Source organism: Protopterus annectens, chromosome 14.part0 (genome assembly GCF_019279795.1).
Source record: "Protopterus annectens isolate FY-2018-M chromosome 14.part0, PAN1.0, whole genome shotgun sequence".
NCBI lineage: Eukaryota > Metazoa > Chordata > Ceratodontiformes > Protopteridae > Protopterus > Protopterus annectens.
Genome location: NC_056748.1, coordinates 20,130,191 through 20,143,984, shown reverse-complemented (window position 1 = coordinate 20,143,984; position 13,794 = coordinate 20,130,191).

Genomic DNA, 13,794 nt, shown 5'->3' with positions numbered 1-13,794 from the left:
TATATTTTAAATATATTAAATATTTTTAAATATTTTTAGATAAAGTTTTTTAACATTTGGTATTAAGAAAATTCCTGTACTTTGTACAAAGTTATACATTTCTGATTTAGCATTGTGTATTGATTTGAAATGTCAGTAATTAGGTTGTTATTCAATTAATTAATTAGCTGGTACTGTATTTAAGGTTAGTTAACAGTGGATACAATGGATTCTGATGAAGTCTTGATGAGATAGATGAAAGCGCGCTCAATCCCAATCGTGTTTGTTACGCTGTTTTTGGTGTTTTATTAAACCTACAGTTTTTTCAAGTACAACGAGTGGCTCACATACTTTTGTGGTACGACATTTAAAGTTTTACTGGTGTTCGAGGAGTTATTGGAGGATACCCTTCATGGTAAAAGCAAGCGGAGGTGTTTCTGTTTTAGTTTATTCTTTTTGACGTGGAGGAGTGGAGGATTTGGTTATAATGTATTTCTTGGCATTGAGTTTTAAGCTGTGGCTTTGGCACCAGTTATTTGTCTGTGTTAGTCTTTCCTGTAGGATGTTAGTGTATTGGCAGGATTCTATGACTGTTCCTAGTTTGCAATCGTCTGTAAACTTGGTCAGGCAGAGAACCTTGAAATTGACCTTGATTTCTGAGAAGTAGATGCCAAAAAGGAGTCGACTCAGCACAGAGCCTTTAGTGATTGGCCTCTTTGTGAAGGTGGTCTCCCCATCCTAATTTCCTGGGTTCTGACTGAGAGCCAGCTGGCTATGCAGTGCATAACATAACAAGCAGTGCAACTTAGAAGAAAATTCTAAAGACATGCTTCTGGAGCATTTCTCCCCGGGCCTCCGCTGAAAACAGGATCTGTGGAACCTAGTCGGACTTTCCCGGTCAACAAATGTTAAATAAAATAAAAAATAAATAAAATAAATAGATTAATTTCTAGAGAAGGCATAGTAGATGGATGAGTTTCTAGAAGGACAAGAGTACAGTGAGCCATTTAACCTGATCTATCCATGATTGCATGGAGGTATGGAGTATGGAATAACGTAAAACGCATACACATAGAGTGCTGATAACAAGAAGGAATAGGACCTATGAAATAGCTATTTTGTTAGTCAGTGGTAGCTTGTGAGTTACCAGTAATGTAAATCTGTAGTCCTTGGTATGATCATGTTGTCTAGTCATGGCTGTCAAAGTAATGGCATTCTGAAATGTTCACTGTGTGCTTCCTAAGTAATATCTTAAAGTTGTCCATAGTGGTGGTTACCCTGAGTTCTGGTAGTATATTGTTCCAGTTTACTGGAACTAGTTTGAAGAAGGTTTTTTCTGTTATTTCTGCTTTATATGGTTGTCTAATAAGTAGGTTGTCATCTGTCTTTCTGAGGGTGTATACAAAACTCTTGTGTAGCAGGAGGTGCTGCAAGGGAATACAACACTGTTCATTTAGTTGCATGAATGTTAAGAGTATTAAGAAGAAATGTAAATCTAGTTTCTACTTGGAAGCCAATTACACTGGCTTATTGTAAAGCAGTGATGCTCATGTGGGATGATAAGATGAATGAAATGTAGAACTTTATTTTTTGTCTTTTGGAAAATTTGGCCCTAAATATAAGGCTGTGACAGAGAGTCAGTATTCCAGGTTAGGCAGTAGGAAATTAACTGCAATGGCTTTTTTAGCTTCTATAGTTAGAAGGTAAGAAATTTTGTAGGTCACTTTCAGCTTTGTGTGCACTTTTTGTGACTGGAGTTCTAAATAATTAGAAAATTTGATCCCATTCTCACCTATAACATGAAGCAAACAATGAATCCAAGTCAAATGAAAATTCAAAAAAGTTTAATGTTAAAAGCCAAGGATGAGCAAAGAATTCATTTTTGAAAAGCACATCCCATACAAAGTAAAAGGAACTTCATCAGAACTTCTAATTTCATCATCACCAAAGCTTTAAATACACTAAGACTATCACATGGCAAAAGCGCATAACTGAAACCACCAATGAAACAAAAATCTAGTTAATTACGGGTATATATATATTTTTAATTTTACTCTTATTAAAACATTCATTTTATAAAATCTGTACTTGAAAAATTATTTGTATAATTCTATTAAGATAAAGAATGTATTTTACACCATGCTAATATCGCCCCAAATATAAAAATGTGCCCAAAATTCAGCATAAAATCAGCTGCCCTCAATTTTAAGATTGAAATAATTGATATGTGCTCATTTAACCCTGGAAAACTGATGCATTAAGGCTTAGTTGCCAAAATAATTGTCTATATTCAAATCTCATTTCCCACGCACCACCTCTCGGGTAAGTGGGATAATATCAAAAATCCTATATCAAAATCAATTATACTTTTGACATACAGAGAAATGTTTGTATAACATATTACTGGGGTTCTTTCTGCCAATATCATAACAATGTTCATACACATGTTTTTTAAAGATCTTTCTGTTTTTCCAATATAATATGTGGTGCATGCTTCACAGTTTGCAAACCTGTGGCATTACAATAACCACTTTATAACATTTTAAACAAAGTTCTTCACCCACATAAATAAATGCACATTGGGGAAATCTACCACATTTACGAGTCCCTTTACAACTTTGCCAGCCACATTACTATGGTTCTTCTTTCCATATCCAGTCAAACTGTTTTAAAGTACGGGAAGACTTGAACATGAAGTGTAGCTTCTTACCAACAACCTTGTGTACTTTATTACCGGCTCTAAAAATAACCCAATTCACCCTAATAATATTTTTTATTTTGTTCGATCCCATTGAATAAGGTAAAACTAACACATTCAGATAAAAAGCTGACTCCTTATGAGTAGTAAAGTTAATCAGAGTATAGCTGGGAGAATCTCCATCCACTTCATTGTTGTTAATTGAAGTATCAACAATGTTACCTTTCCCCAAGAAGGGTTTGCACTTATTACCCCATTCCTTGGCTACCTCATTTCTAATAGAGCTCACCAATTTCTTAGGATACCACCTCTCAATGAAAATATTCTCTAACAATTCACTTTCATGGTTAAATGTGGCTTCTTGTCAAATGTATAAACTGATCTCTAACCAAGTTTCTTTTAATGTAAAAAGAGTAAAAACAGTTGTAATGTAAATATGCATTAGAGTAAGTTGATTTCCTATAAACTGAGGATTCAAAACCATTGACACCTTTAAAAATCATGACATCCAAATAAACCTTTCATAATTAAATGTAGAAGTAAATTTTAAAAAAGTAGTTGTACTATTTAAATACTCCCAAAAGTCTTGCAAGTTTGTCTTAGAACTATCCCACATGATGAAAATATCATCCAAAAATCGAAAGTAGTTTTTACAATGAGAGTAAAATCTTGAAGGGAATACAGAGTCTGAATCCTGTTATTATTTCTTGAAAGATATTTAATCCTTCAACTGTTGGAATACATGTAAATAAATCAATTACATCAATTGTCACAATGTCAGGTTTTACTCCACATATCCTTTGTAATTTGACTTAAGAAACCCATGAATCATTCAAAATGTGATGAGATTTAGATAAGTATGGTTTGAGCAAATGATCTCTGTAGACAGTCAGGAAATGATATTAGCATGGTGTGAAATGCACATGTTAAATACATTTATTTTAATAGAATCATTTAAATAATTTTTCATTTTTGGTGTGGATTTTTATAAAATGAATGTTTTAATAAGAATAACATTGTTTTTTAAAATATGCCTGTAATGAACTAGATTTTTTGTTTCATTGGTGGTTTTAGTCAGACAATTTTGTCGTGTGGTAGTCTTAGTGTAGTTAAATCTTTGGTGATGGTGAAATTAATAATTCTGATGAAGTTCCTTTTACTTTGGTTGTGGCAAAGATTCTTATTCCTGAACATTTTCTTGGTTGACTGGAGTTCTACATGAAGTTGAAATTACATAGTTTGATCTCGAGTAAAGCTAAATATTTATGTGGCGAGTAAAATGGTAGTGATTGCTTGGATAGATCAGACATCTTAAGTTCTTTGTCTTAAAAAGTTAGTATTTGATTCTATATCCAGTTTCAGATTAATGCAAAGTCATTTTGCAATAATTCAGACAGTTCTGTCTGTGAAGAAGAAACTCTTCAGATGACTTCAGATGACTTCCAAGAGAGGCCATTAATAAATAATGATAACACCAATGGACCAAGTACTGATCTTTGTGACATACCATTGGGATTAGCCTTTAAATTTGGCTTAATCTCATCATTTGTAATGATAAATGTTCTGAGGTAATTCCTGAACCAGTTGTACACTTCATCTGAGAAATGTCATTCTTAGTTTTTACAGTACTATGTTATAGTCAACTCATTTGAAAACCTTTTTGTGGTCTATGAATTTAACACCTGTAAGCTTGTCCTCACTGAAATTATTGTTAATGATATTAGTGAGTAGATAGATGACAGTGGTAGTTCTATGTCTAGGTCCAAAGCTGTGTTGCATTTGTACATAATTATTTTCAAATAATTTAGCTATTGGATCTAGGTTGGCCACTGGTTGATAGTCTTAAGCTGTTTTGGGAGTAATAATCATTGGTAATGGAATAACGTTACTTAGCTTAAAGAGTTTAGATACGTGTTTTTACATAGTAATAAAGTAAATATGTAGGTCACTAGAGCAGCTAATTATTGACTCTCTTAATTAAGAAGAAGAGAGACTGTGTAGTGTAATAATTGGATTGAAACTGACAGAAATTTTAAGTTCTTCTTTCACTTACTTTTTTGTGATTGCTTTGAAGTAAAAGTATGGATAGTCAAGGTACTTATGTAAAGGCTCAATTGGTGTGGGAGAGGTAACGTTGTTGAATGGAATTTGATGTCTCGTGGAGGATTTTTTTATGTTTTTTTATGTCTTGAATGGTCTCAGCCTGTGTATTAATAGTGTTCTTTTGTATTTTAAGTATTTTGTGTCTGGTTAGGTTTTTCACTGCGTTTCAGAACTGTCTAGGATTTTGAAGGCACCTTTAGTAGAGGTTCCTTGAATAATCTGATTTTGCTTTATCTGTTGTAACTCCTGCTAGTTTTCTAAGGCTGATATATTTCTGCTGTCTATTGGAGTTGCTAGGGTCCTGTTTCCATTCTTTCCTAGCTTGGTCAAAGTTATTTAAAAGCTGTACAACTTATGAGGTTAGCCAGGGTACTTTATTTGCATTAATTCTTCTGTTTTTATATAGTATAATTTGTTCTGAATAGGTAGTAGTGTATTAATAAATGCAAATAGAGCCTCATCTGGGCAAGAGGCTCTATGTAGTGGTTCATAGGTTAGAACTAGGCTAACTGCCCTTGTGAGCCAATTTCAAGCCTAGCCAATTACCCCATGTGAGAATCAAACCCTGCACCTTGTGTCTGTAAGGTAAACACCTTAACCATTATGCCATCCTCCCACCCCTATCTGTCTCATTTATTTTTTTATGGGCATCTTCAGTGTCTTCTGAGATAGTTCTGGAAGTTGTGTTAATAAGTGGGTGTTTAGGTGTTTCCAGTATGCGAGGACTGGACAGTGGTCACTGAGTTTATTAGTAAGCACTTGTACTGATAAACATTTATCACAGAACTTTGCCAGAACAAAATCTAGGATTGCGTATTTATTGGTATTAGTAAGCAAACTAGATGCTCTTTTAACCATTTAAATTAGGTTCTTATGTAAAGATAGTGTGTGTAGTTTGTTTTCAAATAGGTTTAAGAATTCCATAATGATGTTTCCCATTATTATTACTTTATTATGCTTCACCTTAACTAAGATAATAAGTATGATTAACAACTAAGGATGCCTGAGGGCATGGAATATGCGTTTTCACTGGCAATAAATATTTCATTGTAACCAGACAAGATAATCTCAATGACAGTCTAGCTGGGTTTTGGCAGCACTGTTCTAGAACAGTTTGGTCTCTAAATTACTTTTTATTTTAACTAAGGTTAGCACCCCCTTCCTGGTCAGGCCCCAGTTTGGTTATCAAAGAAAGTAGTATAGTTATAATATCATCATTTTTGAGGAACAGCTATATGACAGATATGTCCAGGATGGCACATGAGGCACTTCTACTATCCACATTACTCAGTGAGAGTTATTGGAAAAAGGATTTGAATATGGTGAAAATAGAGGCAATGTGGAGGTACATAAAAAGAAATACTGGAAACAGAGAAGAAATGCTTCAAGTGAGTGGGACAGGTCCTAAGAAAAATAAGTAAATATACCTGTTGAATAAGTAAGTTCAGCTAGAATGAATGAAACAAACGGATAAGCTCTAGAAGTAGTTTAGTACCGTAGATAAGAAGGGAAATGTATGGAATTGCAGACATGGAAGTATTATCAGATGCAAGAACTGGGTAAGGATGGAATGAAAAAAGATGGGAACAAGAGCTGGAATAACATATGCATTTTGATAGTAAAGCAGTCTTCATTATTCTAAGGATATGTATTGAAGCCTAAGAGGGGAATTGAAACAAAACTTTTGAAACCTTTGCACCAAAGCCATTTCACAGTGGAATAACTCACTCTGGGAACCCATGGATCAACAGCTATTTCATGGTTCCCTTACAAGGTTCCACTTAAAACCTTGTAGATTGACTGTATTACCTTAGTGTTTTTAATACCCCCAATTCTACTTTAAAACAGAGCCTGGGGTTGGGAAAGTTCAACATAATGTAGAATCTTTAACTTGGAATGTTTCTGCATTCGTAATTTAAAGAATCATATCTGCTATGGTTTTCCTTTGGCAGAAGGACATAGCATGGATAACAGCAGTCTCATTGCAGAAGCTGCATCCTAATTTGGCAGCCTAGGGAAGTGGCTAATGCTAATTAGCCATGTGCTCTTCCCCAGAAATGGCAAGGGTTCCCAATTAACATGGCAGAGTAATTCAAACTCCCTCTGCTGAATTAATTTTTTCTGGACAAGGAAAAAGAAAGTGCCACAACCCATTTATTTCTATAGCAGTAGCATGGAGCTGTGTGTGTGTGTGTGTGTGTGTGTGTGTGTGTGTGTGTGTGTGTGTGTGTGTGTGTGTGTGTATGCATGTGCATGTGTGCCTCTCTCTCTCTCTGGATGGGAGAGGTTAGTGATTCTCTATGGTCCTCCTACTATCTGTGTTACAGATGCAGGTGCTAGGTGCTCCATTGTGTAATTGCTCCAGCCTTGTAGTAGACTGATTCACTATAACAAAAATTCCCAAGTACTGAGTTGCTGACCTTTTGGGAGAGTGGGTGACTATGAATTGGTTGTTTTTTAGGTAGAGGGTATCTCTACTACAATGATGAGTGGGATGGTAGGGATAACACCAACTAGGTCAGATCCAACAGCTCAGTGTTTGACTCAGAGACTTGGTACTGAGCGATTAATGAGGTAGTTCTCTGTGTGGCTTTATCTTGCCTCTGAATCAGAGATTTTCTGTATTTTTGGTATCATGCTAATTGACTAACCTGTGTTGATCAGTTAGAGCAAAAGTCGAGAATATGTATCAATCCTGCCCAGAGCATAACTCTACTTTCTTTAACTTTATCATATCCTCAAGAATTTTGAATCAAGATGCCTTATTTTTCCAATTCCTGTGTAACCTCTCAAACTTGATTGCCCATGTGGACTTGTATGACGACCTTAGCAACAGTGGGAACTCTAGGATAGGCCTGAATTCTGTGTCACATAACAGTTTCATCATTAGATGAAGACTGCATTAAACAGATCTGTCATAACTATGCCCTTTAATCTACTGAACCAGAAATGTAGCTGTTCAATGTGTCCATTAACTTACAATAGTATGTCTGTTAAGACCCCCAGGTCACTATAGACTTCTGGTGAATTCAGTAATAAATTGTTCAATATGTAAATTGTTTCAGACTTCCAAGGGATATTGGAGACATATGACTTCTTATAAAAAAATTTTAAAATTAAAAAAAAAAACAAAAAAAAAAAACTGTAAGCCTGTTTCCTACCTTTCCTGTAACTAGTGTTCCAGATACAGCTTTGCTGTATCCAGGACTGTATGCAAGCTTCTGAGCCCCCCAAGCCTTTCTGTGTTGGAGGGAAGCCTTCTAGCTTATCAATGGAAGTGGTAAGCACTAGGTAACCTGTCTACCACATAAGGAGTGGTTCTGGCCCAGAAATTGTAGTTATTGGCCATTTGGGCAATCTCTTCCATCACTCTCAACTTTCTGATTTGAAAGCCTGCATTTGCACTTGTTTCTGTCCTGTAACTTGTCTAGTGCAGATACAGATTCTTAGTTTTAGCACTTAAATTTGCTTATTCATGCTCAGCACTTGTTCAGAAGTTGTAAGCACTAAATAAGCTACTAATTACTATAGCACTCAATCTTTCTCATTACATAGAAGAAAACAGTTTTTGTACTTACTTTTCTCACTTGCTTAGAGAAAAAACAGCTCTTGTACTCACTTTCCTCACTTATCTAGAGGAAAATAGTTTTTTATTCAGGCATGTCCAAGGGTCAGCTCCCAGTGTTCTCTCCTGTCTATCTGATGAATCTGGGCATCTTGAGGCAATGTAGAAATTGCCTCATGTACACAGACAACCCTCTCCTCCTACCACCCAACACTACAACCTGTGAATGATGCACTTATCTAGCCAAACTGGAGGTAAAGCTCTCTCCAACCAAGACTGAACTTGACAGTCATGAGGAGAAGGTAAACATTTGCACCACACCACACTCATCACATAGTCTCACTAAATCTACACCACCAAAATCCACACATAGTAACACAAAAACATTTGCGGAGGCTCTCAATAATAAAGCAACAGAGATCTCCAAAGCAGAAATGCAAGCGACCTCCATCCCCCAACATAACCCAAATGACACATAGCCCACAGACTCAGTGTGCCACTCAACCACAGCTAAAAAGGCAAAACAACGTACCCAACACACAAGGTCATAGGTGACTCTATAGTCAGGCACAATGATGTCCCACTCACCAGGCTAAACAAGGAGAATGTTACTGTCAGCTGCCTGTCGGGTGTCAGGATCCGCCACATAACCCTCACACTCAGGTCACTCCACAACAAGTACAAATATGACTCTGTCATTGTCCATGTTGGTGTGAATGACCTGAGATGTACCTCCCTGGACTACATGAAAAGAGACATGGAAGAGCTCTCCGATCTTGTAGTCCTGGCAGGTATGACCCTAGCCCTGAGTAGCATTCTGCCATCGCCCAGAATGATACCGTAGTACAAGGACAAAATGATTGACTTAAACAATTTGCTAAGCTTCTGGTGTCATTCTAAGGGGATCCAGTATCTGTCTGCCTGGGACGACATGGTCAACAGACCACGATGCTTTGCCACAAATGGCCTGCACCTGTCGCCCCTGGGATTTCGGATACTGGCTAGGGCTTTTGCTGCCCCTATAGTGCCTTTTTTAGGCAAGGTTCAAATAACAAATTCACCACCATAACAGGAACAGGCAAGCAAAAACTGAGGGTAATGCTACTCAATGCTAGAAGTCTAAATCTCAAAATGCACTCACTTGAGGCACTCCTTAAAATGGAGAGCATCGATATCTGTGCAGTGACTGAGACCTGGTTCAAGGCTCCAGAGAGCACCCCTGCACTACCAGGCTATAACTCATACCACATGTTTCAGCCATGTAACCTGAACCGAAAAACCAAAGGCGGAGGTGTGTCCATATTCATTAAGGATATCCACACCTCCAGGCTAGTTGCTCAGCATAATGCATCTGAGGTTATCCAAGTGCAACTAACTCTGGGCAAAACTGCAATCCAAATTGTAGCTTGCTACAGATCCCCCACCATGCCCCAGGATTCCCACTCCTCTTTTCTTGATGTACTGGAAAATATTAGGGTTCAACCAAACACCCTAATAATGGGCGACTTCAACTACCCCACCATTAACTGGGAAAACTACTCGTGTACCAACTCCTTAGCTCAACGCTTTCTGGAATTCATAAACTCCAATACCCTGGATCAACTTATCCACACCCCCACCAGAGGCAACAATATCCTAGACCTAGTCATTACCAACATGAGTGACCGGTGTTCCACACCTGAAGTCAACTCCTCATTAGTCAGATCCGACCATAAGCTAATCACCCTTGATATCCACATCCCGCCCCCACCCCCCATTAAGGAAACCACAGTAAAAAATGTCTCCAAGCAAACTTCATGCTTCTTAAGACAGAAGTGGTGAACTTCATGACACCCATGCAGATGGACAATACAGTTACAACTGCTGAATCCTACACAAATGCACTCTATAAGCACTTACACGAGTGCATGGATCATGCTATCCCAAACAGAACCAAGACGCTATCCTCCAAAAAAAGGAAGCCAATCTGGTGGTCCCCTGCCATAAACAAACTGTACAACTGAAGGAAGAAACTGTTGCAAAAGAGAGTAAAATCCCATGAGTGGAGAAGCTCCCTGGTCAGCCTCAGTAAGAAGCTGAGATCCCTTATATTATCCTCCAAAGCTAGCTACAAAAGCAAAATTGCCAATAATTCCAAGGACAACCACAAAGCATTCTATAGCTATGTCAAGAATCTCGATGGCAACACCCAGATCTGCTCTGAGTTACAGCACAAAGGCACGAAAATTACAGAACGAACTGATATTGCCAACATCCCAGCAGATAGGTTCATTGTTAACTTTACCCCCCTCTCACCCCCTAAAGGGCCCATATCTATACAGGAAGAATGCAGAGTCCCTGTAATCACAGCTACACAGGTAAAAGCTGCACTCTCTAAAGCTAAAAATACAGCATCCATGGGACCGGACAGCATCCCAGGCTGCGTTTTACACGAACTTCAGAACGAACTGGCTCCCAACTTAAACACCATGTTCAGTAATAGCCTTGCATCAGGCTTTGTGCCCACTGAATGGCGCACAGCAACAGTTATCCCGCTCCACAAAGGGGGAGCCACCACTGATCCCGGGAACTATCAACCTATTAGCCTGACGAACCTCGTCTGCAAGGCCATGGAACATATCATCATGGAACTCATAAACAAAGACATTGGCAACCTCCAAACTCTGGATCCCACCCAGTTCGGGTTTGTGAAAGGCAGATCATACCTCTTGAACCTGATCGACTTCTTTGAGGCAGTCACGAAAGCCGTAGATGAGGGTAAGGTGATTCACACAGCCGATCTTGACCTCGCCAAGGCTTTTGACACTATCCCCCATTCTGGAATTATAGCTAAACTCACTAAACTAGGTATAAATCCCTACATCACAAGATGGGTTGCCAAATGGCTCACTGACAGACCCACACTATAAAAGTTGCAGACTCCAAATCTGACCTCAAAGCAGTGACAAGTGGAGTACCACATGGTTCCATCCTGGGACCTCTCCTGTTTGGTATCTACTTCTCTGATGTACAGGCTAATGAAGTTCGCAGCTGACAGCAAACTAGGAGCCATATTCAAGTCCCCAAATGATGTGGACAATCTACAGAAGGGCCTCGCTGAGACAGATGCCTGGTGTCAGAGCCATGGCCTTAAGCTCAATGCCAAAAAGTGCAGTGTCATCCCCTTTGGTAAAAACTGTGTACCCATGAGCAACCACATAGGCAGCAATCTACTTAACACCAAATGTGTGATAAGAGATCTTGGGACCCAGGTGGACAGTAGTCTCTCCTTTTGATAGTCACATCACCACAGTAGTCAGGAAGTCCTTCTACATGGCACACCTCATCATAAAAGGGTTCTCATCCAGGAAAAAGAGGTCATTGTTCCCCTCTACTTGACACTCATTAGACCCATTATAGAGTACAATGCCCCTTTTGGAATGTACCTCACAAGACATCTGCAGCAGCTGGAAAGGCCACAGAAATACCTCACAAAGAGGATTACTGGCCTCAAACAAATGCCCTACACTGACCGCCTCAAAAAACTCTAGCTTTACTCCATAGCATATCGCCTACTCCGAGGTGATCTCTGCCTAACATATAAAGCTATGTCAAACCCAGAGCTGTTGGACATGCTACACCTAAAGAAATCCCAATCCCGCCGAGCTACATGCTCTAGGGACCTAAACCTTGTCACCACAATAAACAGGACATGCTGGAGGGATAGATTCCTGTCCCAGAGACTTATCATACTCTGGAAGAGGCTACCCATCTATGTCAAGCAAAGTTCTTTATTAGCACTCTTCAAGAAAAATCTTGATGAGTGGATGGGAAATAGGAAATACACCCCAGGGATCACTTCTGTGTCTCTGCTCGACAGTGGCACAGGAAAATAACTTTCTTGGGTGGCGTAAGCCAGGGAACCTTGTTGGCTAGGCTTACGTAGGCCCTTGGGCCGATAGCCTAGTACTTACCTATGAACCTGTGAACCTATAACCTGCCTTTATCCAGGTGCACAAGAACGGAAAGGAGAGTTATAAGATATCACGACACTCTGATGAGCTGATATACTTACCATTTTCAGACTCTTTATGCATTTATTTATAGTATCTATATCAGGTGATACTATACAGCTCATGTATATTGTAAAAAGTAAATGCACTACATTAGACCCTTTTGCTATTCTTGTATTAATGTTATATTTCCTCCCATACATACAGCATGGATGTGGTGTTAGTGTCCTATTCATATAACTGTGTCCTTATAGATCCCAGTTTCTTCATAACAACCATGTGTTTAATGTAATTAAACATTTATTTTTATCTTCAAGCATTAAAATGGTCACTAGTCCACTTATACCTCAGCCTCTGAGCATTAAAAATCATAGCACTGTCCTTTAAAAATCATAGCAGATGGTCAGAAAGGGAGCATTCTCTTATTTTTCACAACTGATTTTATAGTAGACCCTATATAGTTAGCGGCAGTCATTTTTTTTTCTGTAAGTTTAATTTCTTTATTCAATAAGGTATGTCCCTATAAACAGGTCTGACTTTATGAGGAGTACAGTAACACCAGGAGGAGCAAGGCCACATTTGACGGCTAAAATCACAGTATAATTTCTAAATCATAGCAGTTTAGAGGTATGATTTCACTGTTTGTAGTCCATAATATAAACTCCTAAAAACACAGTTGGTTTGTTATGGTAGAAAACCCTTTTCTGAATACATATTGGGATATACCTAGCTGCAACTTCTGGTTAGTTTATGCACTGTGCCTCCATAACTTTACATTTATTACATCTGTTACGAAGTAAGTTGATTTCACTGTATAAAGAAACTGCAAATCAAATTTGATTTTCTTTTTCAATAGGGACAACTTCTCATTCTGTATTTACCCCCAGATTCTTTCAGCAGTCTATAGAAAATGTAGCATGAAGACTGAGTTGAGTCTACATTTGGATTCTATCAGCTAGGATCCCAATGAAAATGTACATTACACCACTCACATCAGCTGTGTACAAGTTTTATTTCACATGGAAAAATTCTCATATTTTTTATTAAAGATGTGGTAATGCTAGAGCCATGTCTCTATATTCTGTTTCCCATATTTCCCATAGACTTATGAGAGATGATTTATGCCTGGCATATAAGGCATCCTTGGATGCCGCTCTGATCAAATGAAACAAACAGCACCAGAACTACTAGAGCTAAAGATTTAAAATTTTGCTTGTGACTTAAAAAGGACCTGTTGGATGGATGGGTATGTGTCTCAGAGAATTGCCATTCTCTGGAATAGGCTTCCCATCTATGTGAAGCAGAGCCCTTCCCTAACCCTATTCAAGTGCAATCTGGACCAGTGGATGGGAAATTAGGATTTCACCCTGGTCTGACGCCTATGTCTTTGATGGGCAGAGGCAGCCATTAAACCATGTTCTAACTAACATACACCCCTTAAAAGAACATCTAAGGTA